Source organism: Cygnus olor, chromosome 3 (genome assembly GCF_009769625.2).
Source record: "Cygnus olor isolate bCygOlo1 chromosome 3, bCygOlo1.pri.v2, whole genome shotgun sequence".
Classification (NCBI taxonomy): Eukaryota; Metazoa; Chordata; class Aves; order Anseriformes; family Anatidae; genus Cygnus; species Cygnus olor.
The window spans coordinates 54,608,216-54,620,553 of record NC_049171.1 but is presented as its reverse complement, the minus strand read 5'-3'; the positions used below and the strand labels follow the sequence as shown (position 1 = coordinate 54,620,553).

Genomic DNA, 12,338 nt, shown 5'->3' with positions numbered 1-12,338 from the left:
GGTTTGGTTTGTATGCATCCCATAATTTATGCCCTTGCATCAAGGAAAATATAAACAGGATCTTCTCCCACCACGATCAACATCCCTGCCAGATACAGACAGTTTTGGATGGTGTTTCTGGATAATCTTTAAATTCCATCTGCCTGCATGAGGACTTCCTGACCTGCAGGGTGAATTTTATTAACACTGAGTTCTTATGAAAACAACAACCAAAAACAACCCACCCCAAAGCAAAACACAAATGCCTCCCTGTCTGCAAGACAGGTGGAATTGTAAGTATACGAGTTTAGCATAATGATGTTAAAATGCAGCTAGCAAATAAGAAATAATGCTGTACCTATAGGTAGGAGCTGAGCATCATTTTCCAATTTCCCTGAATTAGAAAGCCTTGCTGTAAGCATTATTACAATAACATTATAATTAACAACAGTTAATATGACAACAATGAGGGCAGTAAACAATTAATGTTCCTGAGAGCCCTCTGAGGCGAATAGGTGAGTTTTTCATGAGAAAACTTACCCAGGAGAAAAGGCTCTCCCTCCCTGAAGATCCGATTAGCACCATCCTCTGCAGCATGTAACACATGGCACATGAGTGTGGGTGGCTGTTCTTCTATGCAACTCTCTACTCTATCATCATCGTGGCTGCCTCTGGGCCCTAGCATTATCTTAAAGATGAAAATTGGGCATTTTTGCTTGCACAAAGCTAGAAAGAGACAGAATCAGAATCCAGATGAGATCTCACCAGTCATTCCCAATTTTAAGTCTGTCACAGGAGACACATTGTGGGCACCAGGACAAGGTCCACGGAATTCAAGATAGAGCTTCCTTCTAGTTATAATAAACCTTGAATTAAGACCTATCATGGTTTAAGAATGAGCTTATTTAGTGGCAGAGATCCAAATAAACCAAAGCCTTTGACTTCAACATCTTGTCCATTGGACTGCCCAGGAGACTTCAGTTTCTATCAAACCACATTCCAGGTAAAAGACATTTGGCCTAGAAATGAAATGTGACAACTACCCTCTGTAGTGAAAGATAAGCAATGACAGCAGTTAACGTATCCAACATACAGAATACTTTAACAACAACTGGTACCTATGCTCTCAAATGTGAGCAAGGGTATATATAGCTTAGTCCAGTACTTTATTGTTTTAATTAGTATTTTGTTTGTATTTAAAAAGACATAAAACAAATTAACAGGTAACTAGTATATAAAGTTAATTAGGAATGATATTGCTTGCTTCTTAATAAATGGCCTTCTCTATTTCCTGTACCTACTTAAAATACTAAAAAACATCAAAATCTGATTACACCAGGGTCTGGTAACACTGTAATGAGAAAAATATTAAAAACATGGCAGAAAAAGGAAGCTCCTGTAGTAAGTTTGCTACCATGACAGTGAACAACAGAATCATAGAATAATCTGTTCTGTCTGCAGGGGCTGTCTGGAGGGCATCTGTTCCCACCCCTTGCTCAGAGCAGGGCTAGCTTTGAAGTTGCTTTGGCTTGCTCAGTGCTTTGGCCAGCCGAGTGTGGAGGACCTCCAAGGATGGAGATTCCACCCTGTCCCTGGACACCTGTTCCAACAATGCATACATGTTTCCTTGTAAACACAGTAAGCTCACAAGTGAATGTAATTTCAGTGAAAACTCTTCAAAAACAGTTGGAAGCTCAGAAATGAAGCTAACACTGCTAATATTAGTGATTTCTTATGGTGATGGAAAAGTCTTTAAACACTGCCAGTGGTATGACTCAGTAGAAAAGAAAAAAAAATCCCATATTCAGGATTTCACTGCTGATGTGACTAGAGGTTGCTGCAGCTGGAAAATCAACCATCTGCTTCCTCCCCTCCTCCTTCTCCCTTAGAAAGTGCAGCAGTTCGAATTTAGTTGGAAATGGTTAGTGGTTTGTTGGGTCTTTCAAAGGAAGAACCTGTGCCAGTTTGTCTTAGGCTTTACTATAAATGGCCCAATTTGCCCATTTACAAAAACAAACAAACAAACAAAAACACACAACGAAAAGCTACTGAGCACTCACAGATCACAATGATTTGGGAGAGGCAGATACTCAGCACATTCAAAAGTCTGGCATTACTTTTACTTGAATGACTTCACCCAAATTCATCAGGTTAGCTTCAAAACACAACAGATAGAAATTGCAGGTCAAAGGTGTGGGATTTTTTTCTCTCAGTAGGGGATAAAATAATATTTGGAAAAGTATTTCTGGTTGTAGTGACCCAAGGATTATTACTCAGTGTAATAATAAATCAGAAGGTGAAGTGTTCTTCAGAACAGGAGGATGAAAGAGTCTAAGTCTTTAGATGCCATGGTGGAAGCATGCAGATGTTTTCTTTATTCAACCAATTCATGATTAACAGCAAGTAGTGTTGTAACACTGCAGCAAAAGATTTTCAGGAATGCCTAGATATAATAATAATAATTATTTTTTTTTTAAATAAATCATCAGATCAATATACAGCAACAAATATATGATCTATACAGAGATGTGATGATTCTGTTACATTTGACGTACATATTGTAGCATACACTCTTTGTCGTTCCAGAAGAGTGGGTTGAAACTCAACCTACATCTTTTGTTGAAATCACTAACCACAAAAACAAAGACAGAAGTACTCTTAGTCTAGATATTATACTATAGCAAATGGTAAAGTAATGATTTCTGGGGAATGTTTATTCCAAATATTTTGGAAAACATATAAGTATAAAAATATAAAAAATATAAATACAAATATAAATATTTGTAAAAGTTATATAAATTGGTGAAAATGTTCAATTTAAGTCTGATAGTGCAAATGCACTGACAGACAAGGTATTAATCTTGAAATATGCAGAACATGGAAATATATGGATGTATAATGAAAGTATGAAAAACAAGTCTGAATCACAGCTAACAGTAAAATACTGTAAAATATAGAAAGTCCAGTAAAAACTGTGGTTATGCTTCTAATTTGTACATGAAAATGTATTTCTCATCTTCACTCTTTCCTTGATTTGCCTATAAAGGGAAACTGAAGTGAATAAATGCTTATCCACAGAAATTGTAGACCACAGAAAACAAATATTTTCCTTGAAAGCTCTTTGGTGGCCATGTGGAAACTTATTCCTATTTGCAGGGTGGAAAAGTGAGAAAGAAACCCTGGCTTGTGGGTATGAAGACATTTTTGAAGGATTTTTAAAAAATAGCTCCTCCTTTCTAATGTTGTCACTTCTTTAAAGTATGTCCACATTTCTCTTTTCAGCTTATATCTGTGAACTATGAGAAGCTGACAATTAAGATATCTAAAATAAGGCACATTTGAACCTCCTGCTCCAACTCTGAATGTTGTTATTAACTTTGTACTTGGCTTCTGTCTCTTTAAAAAAAAAATAATCACATACTTGAAGTCTCCTTCTAGTTATGTAAACTTGTCTGTGGGTGAGGACACAGGGCAATACAAAATTTCAAACAACTTAATAAGAACAAAACATTTACAGAATATAAAACATCGTCGCTTTTTGACTCCATAAATAAAAAAACTAAAAATTTCAAATGTCAAAATTCAAACATTAAACAAAAATCTGTGTAAACTGGCATTATAATTCATACATTAGTATTATCTAACTACCGTGGATCATAACTTTATGCTTGTTGTCTGAAGTACAGCAATAGTACTGAAATATAGGAGTGTCAGTTTTATTCTTGAAAACTGTTGCATTCTTGCTCATGAATTCCAGAAGAAGTACAGCCTTACCTGACACTGATGTGCTTGCTAAATGGGAGAGTGGTGCCTGTAAGTTTTTATGCGTGCTGCCTCATAGTCTATATCTGACCATTTACTTCATTAAATAAAAAGCTAATAATCTAAGGGAGGGGGCTGTAACCAAGACACTTCTCTCTGTCAGCAGCATCCTCCTGGGGGCCTCCAGCCCCGGGAAGATCCTCCAGAGCTGCCCCTATCCTGGCCTGACACCAGCCTGCTGGCTGGCAAGGAGTCTCTGACAGGGCACGCCACTTTCCTCAGGCTGCTTGTGAGCTCTCCATCGCTGGGGGAAGTGGGGCACACAACCTGCCTGAGCAGCCCAACCACGGGAGGGCAAAACAACATTATACTGTTTTTACATTACCCTTCCTCCTAATATTTCAGGGAGATGGAGACCAGCCCCTGTTCAGCTCTCCCTGTGCAGCCTGCAGTACTGCTCTTTGGATTGCTTGCTGCATAGGAACAGGGAAGAGGGCAGTGGCATTTCAAACCTTGTCAGTGTATTGGTCACGCAAAGCAGCAGAAACTGCTTTCATTGTACCTTGTTTTCTAAATCCGTGATCAGAAATAATTCCCAAAAGGAAAATAAATAAATAAACAAAAAGATGCAGAACTTCTTTTTCCTCCTGGGTGGAGAAAGGGTGGGACTGGGATGAGATCAGCCCCTGAGGATGCGGCTCCGAACTATGCATGTCCCACCTTGTTCTCTGGATGTTGTTAAATGCCTGCACTCCCTCCGCACCTGAAACTTTGAACTGCAGCATGTTACAATCTCCTCATTAATACAAAAAAAGGTCTGTGCCACTCCACTTTTCCACCTGCATGCCTCACTTGAAATGGCAGCATAGTGATGATTAATCTGAGCAGAGTGTATTTTAAAGTGGCTGATATGTTCTCTAATGATAGGCCAAACATCTACTTTTTATCATGTATCTGTATCTATCTGCAGCTCATTTAAATTCTCATGTACAATGCTTTCTTTACTAGGAAATGTGTTCTTATCTCTTTTATCGCTGTGTAAATATCTTGCCTTTGTGCCAAGTTACGTCTAATAGCTCACAGCAAATCTTTACCTCACCTATGCTGTGGTAAAATCTTCCTTTCTAATAAAATAAAAAAATAATAGCATGTTTGTCTTCAAATTTATTTTAACAGGGATAACATCCAAGGCAGAGCTAGTTACATAGCCCTCCAAAATGCAAGTCTATAAATTAATCATAGTTTAGCCTGGCTTTGTTTGTACTGTTTCCAAGCCATTACTACTATTTTTATTCCAATAGGTGGTGCTGTGTTGAAATCTAAATAATTTTCAAAATTTATGCTGATCTATATGTCTTCATTGAAGATATTACGAAATTATTATTCCAACAAATTCTTACATGTTATCTGAAGGAAATGTTCCTATTTTCAATAATAATAAAAATACCCATTGTTAGAGGACAGTTGTAGGCAGCCCAATGTTTTTTTTTTTTCTTTTTTTTTCTTTTTTTTTTTTCTTTTTCTTTTTGTTTTCTTTCATTTTTCCCAGCAGTTGTTGTAATCGTGTTTTTAATACCAAGCAGCAAAAACTCCCAGGACTGGAACATTCTGTGTCAATGAAGCCTATCCCTTGTTATTGCTTGTGGCTTTGTCATGCAATCCTTGCACAAATTTATAACGACTAATCTTAAAACAAGTTGTTCCAAAAACCTAGTCCTGCAAGGATAAGAAATCTTAATCTCCATCCTAAATTGATTCATGGCTAGTTTTTCTCTCAATAGTGTTTATTAAAAAATGCCTAGGCTTTAGGTTTGCTAGACCAAACAATGCAAAATTCTTTAAATCTTTTTTTTTTTTTTTTTTCCCTATTCTCAGCAGTCTTTGATTAACCCTTCAGTGTGCTGGCTCTTGTTGAAGCTCATCTTTCTTAAACACAGAATTGAGCACCATTTCATACTACGCCAGTAGCCTATGAAGGAATTGTGCAAGGGAATGGCCTTGCATGTCTTAATATCACATTTCTTTCTTTTTTTTTTTTTTATGGATGCATCATTCTGCAAGTCCATTGTCATCCTGCCATCAACCTGTAGACACAGAACTTTTCATCTCGTTGCTTGTTTCCAGTCAATGAGCTCCTCAATTACAGGACAAGTATGTGATGGTGGCTTCCCACACTTGCTCTGTCAAACCTTTATGTCAAGTCTACAAGTTCTTCCTGTTTGCTTCTCTGGTGTTTCCTAAATTAGCGTCCTTAGTAGATTTCATCAGAAAGTTTCATCAGCACACTTCTTCGTATTCTGTCAGGGACAAAAAGATATTAATCCCTGCTCCCAATTCCAAAATAAAGATAATTCCAGCTGTAATTCTTGCAATAGAATACTTTTTTTTTTTTTTTTTTTTTCAGATCAAGTTCCCCATACATATTATTCATGGTTGTGTCCCTTTTAGCAATTATTCAATTATTACTCTTCAAAACTAAAATGCTCTTGACTTAATTAAACTGTATGTTAAAGGTGAAGTAGAAAGATAGAAGAGAGGGCCACAAAGCTCTTAGCAGGATGCTTTTCTGAGGTTTTTAAAAATATAATTTAGAAAACAAAACAAAACAAAACAAAACACAAACACCTTACCAACGTATAGACTGGATCTGTTTTTCCTGGAAGTTGATGAAGGTTTTGCCATTGATTTTGATTGTACATTAGGTGCTGTCTCCAAGGAAGTAAACAACAATGCCCAAATAACTGTTATGGAAACAGGACAGACTTCGGTGATCACAGTTTCAAATTTACTTTGGCATCTAAAAATATATCAAAGTTTAATGATATTTCCTATGCAGTTATGAACACAGAGGACATTAGATGCTTAACTTCTCTTGATTTAAATTAAAAAAAAAAAAAAAAAAAAAAGAAAAATCATTTGGTACCTATTTGCATTTCAAGGAAAATAGGTACACTCCTGTTCCCCCTCCCCCCCAGGTTTTGAAAAACAGATCTGAAGAACCTATCTTGTGCAATTAGGTAATGAAATACATCTCCAAACTTGGTAGGAGATTTATGTACAGGATCAAATCCATGCTTTTTCTTTCTTTTGATCCATGTTTTAATAATTTTTGTAGTTTACATTGACATCAACATTTCCAAACGTAACTGCTTTGGCTTAAAACCCATGTCCATTTTTATTTTTTGAATTTTCAGTTACTGAGAACTGCTTGTGTTCCTCTGAAAAAACCAGATTTTTTGTATTAAGCCTAAAAGTGGCCAGTGGCTTTGGAAGTTAAAAGATCTGGATAGCTCAAAATATACTTCGTTTTTGAACTACTGAAACTGTATCTAAAAATAAATAAATAAATAAATAAAAATGGTGACAAGCAAGTTGCTCTGAACTATCCTAATACAAGTTCCTATTTATGGACCAAAATTTCATTTGAAGATGCTGCCTCACTAAATACCATGTGCCATCATCATTTAGTGTCTCTGACCTAGTTTATGGTGCCTAGTTTATGGTGCCAAAACAGCTGCTCTGCTGTTTTGTCTTTGTTTCTGCAAAAACATAACATTTTCTCTTCCACAAGATATTGGAGTTACTTTGTTGTTAGCACAGTTTGGACTCTCCTGAAATTTTCAATATAGGAAAAAAGACATACCGGTAGTTCTAGTAGGAACAGAAGAGCATTTAAAGTTTCTTGGCAAAGCAAAAAATATAAAATTATGATTTAATGGAAAAATACTAGATTTGGATATGTGAACAGTGAATATATACTAAGAAATCTGGGGGCTTCAGTGCATTACTCCTGACTGATGTAAAGATGGGAAATTAAATAGGTCTAGAGGCTTTCAGTCTCACTTCTATCCATTCACAATGAATGACCCAAAGGCCTTTCCTCTTTGTGCATGCTGCATAAGTGGATAGCTGCAGCACTGCATGGATTGTCACTGACTCTGGAGAAGGACTTAGGGAACATTTTCCTCACCTGTTCCAGGAGCGGAAAGATGCCAAGAGCACTGGCAGGAAGGGGAGTGCATTGATGGGCAAGGCTGAGAGAGCTTTCACATTCAACTGTACAGGTTTTCCACTCTGAAAGGTTCTTGGGTACCCAAATCTTCTAAAAAAATTCAAAATTAGTTTCTTAAATATCTTTAGTTTCTCAATCAGTATCTCTGGGAACATCTGCTAGATTTCTAGACATCTGAGAATTTGTTCCTGCCAACAGATAGCACACAAAGTACCACAGTTTGGTCCTTTCCACTACTACAATCTAACACATCTGGATCTTTAGTCTCAAGGACAAAAGCTGGCTAAAACACAAAAATTTGAATGACAGGAAAAATTATTTTTTTATTTTTTTTTCATTTGGTTTTGATCTGAGCTCACCAAAAGCTAACATAAAGAAAGAAAAAAAAAAAAAAAAAAAAAGGTTTCTCACTGCTAGCTGATTTTCATAGAACAAAAGCAGGAAGCTCCTAAGGGTCTGCAAGCTGAGGCAGAACAGTTCCTCACCCAACTGTGGATGTTGTCATTTGCAATGCACATTAGGTTTCCAGCATGTAACACTGCCTGGTCCTACCCTGGTTGCATCATTTCTGGTGTAGGGAAGGGGAAGGAGACTTCACTAACCACCATTCCAGAAGAAAGTTGTCAGCATTCCCAAAATGTGTTTATGAGCATTATTAGTATTAACTTCAATGAATCACTAACCAGAACTGTGTGAGCAAAAGGGTGAGGCTTCAAGAGATCCTGGCAGTCAGATGAATCAGAAGTTGGCTTCACATGGGCTTTCTGCTTCCACAGACATGAAAGATACAGCAGTGCAATTGTTCCTCCACAGTCCTTTGGACTAGTTTGATTCTGTATGCTGAAAACCCCTAAATCAGGACTGAGTTCTGGCAGATGCCCAAACAGAGGTAAACAGCACTCCTAGATTAGTCTGTGCATAAGCAGACGAAACCACTATCAACTTTCCTTTGTGCTTGCATATCCATGCTGCTTTGTATCCTTTCTCACAGTCTTTGCAGCTCATGAAGGGTGGCACAAACTAGCTGGAATAACTGGAATGGATAAATACCATCCAGCTTGCTAGGACAAGTACAAGCTCATGCCTCCCAAGAAGGGCTGCAGGGAGCTGGAATGCAGAGCTTCCTTCCAGATATGAAAAGAGCATTTCCAGAGACAAAATCCACAGAGACCCTCAAATATTAATAAATAACACATTTAAGATAATTGTGGTCAGATTTTTTAATTTTAACAATATGGTCTGTTTTATCTGCTCAGAGAAAAGAAAGAAATAAAAATGAAATGACGGTCTGAACTTTATTTTCACTTGAAAATTCTTTAGACTTCTTGTATATTACATAGATCTCAGATAATGCCATCAATGCTTTGCTCTAATAAGGTATTAGTTAATGGATGTTAATGACAACTTTCTGACATGTTTTTCTGATTTATCAGACATACATGCATGTTTTAGCATTACTGAGCATTTCTTCTGGTTTTGCTTCTCCTCCCCCCCCCCAAGTGGTTGATCTATAAATTTTTTTTAACAATATCCTTGTGTAAAGTTCTCCTATACTATTTATTCATCTACAGCTAGCTTTAATTAAGGTAGCTTGAATATAGGAAGCAATTGACTGCTAGCAGAAAAAGCAGCTCCGTTCATATTAACCTACCATGTCATGGGGGGGGGGGTGGGGAGCAAAAGTATAATTTTGCCCTAACATCCTTCATTTATCAGCTGAAACTAAGAAATAGACATCACAGAAACCTACATATTTGGAATATTCCTACAGTTATGTGGTGCAGGATCTGAGATTAATTGGGATTTAAGCAATGCCTCGGCCATTTACTTTTCCTCTGCAGAGGGTGAATTTAGCTTGCATGAAATATAAGAAAGATTAAGCATACTGAGTGGTATAATAATGATTTGCTGGCAATGCTGGCAACTGTTTGTGGTTTTTAGTGCCACTTTCGCAGTTTAATCAAAAAATCAACAAGAAAAAAAAAATTTCCTGCCACTGCCATGTGTAGTATTTGTATTTTTGCATCTCTGTGATAAATCAGTTACAAGAAACAACAATTTAGCAGACAAGTACAGACAAAGAGCTTAAAGTGATAGTGACAATGTTTAAATAAGCCGTTTTCATTTAATAAGATAATCATCAGTTTTCTGTTATAGTCATTGTGACATGCACTAAACAAAAGCTAAAAACACAGGTTAAAAGTCCTTGAGAAAAAAAGTATTCTCTTCAGTTTAATGAAAGAACTTATATTAAGGTTTCTAACTGCCTTATTTTTTTCTTTCTAAAAAATAAACAAGAAATTAAACAGAAAGCCCCGAAGTCAATTTATAAATGCATATTATTCAAAATTAAGGGACTGTTATTTACTTGGGCCTGACAAATTTTGAGTATTTGAATAAATGTGATTTAAAAAGTCACATTTTGTAAACCTTCATGTCAAAGAGGGAACTGGTTGGAGATTTTTTAACACAAAGGTTTCTTGACAGAAACTGAATATTTGTGTTTGGAAAAGAATTAATTATACTGCAGGTGAAGTCACTTGATTTCACCATGGGCTCCCTTGAGGAAGTTACGTTGATGTAGTTGTAGTGGTTTATTACGCTGCTATAATTCTGTTGGTTTATTTGTCTACACAGGCAAACAGTACGGAAAAGTAATACTCTGAAACTGCTTTAAAATTAATTCAAAGATGAATGACTAAGGACCTGAGCCATGGGACTTATGGCACATAGTACATTAAACAAGCAAGACCTGGGCCTGAAACCTGGATAATATTTTAAAGTATCCTGCTCCTGGATCCTCATGTGTCTGTTTTTTTTATGTTCCTAACAGCCAAGTGGATTTGTGGATTTCTTTCAAATGCTGACTGCTCACGACAGACTGAGTTGTAAAAGGACTTGCTGTAAATCACATCAGACCCTCTTGCCATCATCAGCTATTTAAATCTGAGGTACCTCTGGGAAAACTTTGTTTAAATAGCCTGTAGCTTATGGAAAACTGAGCTTTGCCAGTAGAATGGGAGCCTGTCATTTGAAGCAAAACAAGAGAAAAAAAAAAGAGAGAAAAAAAGAAAAAAGCCCAGCAGTGCTGAACATTATCTCCTCCTGTACTGAGACCAGACACATCAAAGTTGACATGCCTCCCCTCAATGATCGCCATTTCCCATACATACTGTATGATATGTCCAGCCAGAGGTGCACAGAGAACTGTATGAGGAAGATATCTTTGGGCCATAACCCTGGCAGGCCACTGCCCTCCATGATGAAATCCTGTCTCGCAGACAGGACTAGAGCAGGGTCTCCTCAGGCAAGATGGGTCTCCTCAGGCCACTTTGGGGACAGTGGTGATAAATTAGCCATGAGGGAGACCTGGGAAGCTCCTGGGAATCAGCACCAACGACTAGAGACCTCCTGAGGCGGGTGGCTGTTCACATGCAGCTGCGGAGCTAGAAGTGAGGAGAAAATGGAGACCTTCTCTCGGAATGAATCGGAAGGATGTCCTGCTGCAGGAATGGCTGGCCTGGCTGCAGCTCTGCACCCATGCCACAATGGGAAGCACCAGCAGTGGGAGGCACTGCCACTTGTAATTCCCAAGCCAGCACATCCAGCTCACTCTGAGCCCTGAGGAACCCTGTCACATCCCTCTCAGGGACAAGCACATGACTGAAAGCAAGGCGGGACTGCTCAGATGGAAGTTTCCTTGTGTTCCTTCTCTAAGAATGGAGACCAGTATACATCCTACAGGTTACTAAGCAGCCATTGGATTTATACCACAGTGGGGACTGGAATTTGTCCTCAGTGACCTAAGGGAGAGCAAAAAGCCCCATTTCGTAACTGCATCAAGCGATCTTTTTCCTATTTTTTTCCCATTTTTTTGGCAGATAATATGACAGAGTATTTTCATTCAAAAAGTTCAAAATGTTTGTGCTCCTATGGCAGGAAGGGTTTGAACAGCTCTAATTACAAGAAGAATCATTCCAAAGCTTATGGCTAGAGTGCAGGGAAAGGTTATTGAAAACAAATCCATTTCTCAAACTGGAATTTTGCATATTTATAATTGTGGATTAACTCAAGATACCGTAATTGAAATTAATATTGAAAAATCAATTGAAGAGAGTACATAGAGCTCTACTGCTTTCAAACACTGCAGTTGAAATAAAGATCCACATGTACAAGATTGTATGAATGATTTTTTAAATAACTTTTACAGCTGAGCACTTTCAATATGCTAGTGCTACAGACGTAGATGAATATAAAACACATTGGAGACTCTACTACTGCATGTAAATTCATAATTAAGTACAGTAAGTGTTGCAGCTCTAGGAACAGGGTGCTCTTTTTTCTGCTGGAAGGTCAGATGAATCATAGGAGTAATGGCTTCATTGTTTGTGGTTTGAACTTTTAGAGTCAAATCCGGTACCACTGAGATCAGAAGAAGCTTTGTGCATGTCTTTGGGAGAATAAAACATCTGAAAGATTTTTTTTTTAAAGATATCTGCAATCCTTATTTGCTCTCCAATATGTTATAGGGTGATTTATTTTTTTTTTAATTTTATTTTTAAGTTACAATGCTTTCACAAAAACA

At 37.4% G+C, this 12,338-nt stretch overlaps 2 long non-coding RNA genes across 2 annotated transcripts; one reads left to right on the top strand and one right to left on the bottom strand.

The window, feature by feature from the left end:
- Nucleotides 1-5,144: 5,144 nt before the first annotated feature.
- On the bottom strand, nucleotides 5,145-7,878 carry LOC121068355. Its single transcript, XR_005818823.1, has 3 exons — nucleotides 7,712-7,878; nucleotides 6,372-6,482; nucleotides 5,145-6,038 (listed from the first exon to the last, which is right to left on the bottom strand). It is a non-coding gene; the product is annotated as an uncharacterized LOC121068355 (long non-coding RNA).
- A 394-nt stretch (nucleotides 7,879-8,272) lies between these two features.
- Nucleotides 8,273-11,922, top strand: LOC121068353. Its single transcript, XR_005818821.1, has 2 exons — nucleotides 8,273-8,642; nucleotides 10,391-11,922. It is a non-coding gene; the product is annotated as an uncharacterized LOC121068353 (long non-coding RNA).
- Nucleotides 11,923-12,338: the final 416 nt, after the last annotated feature.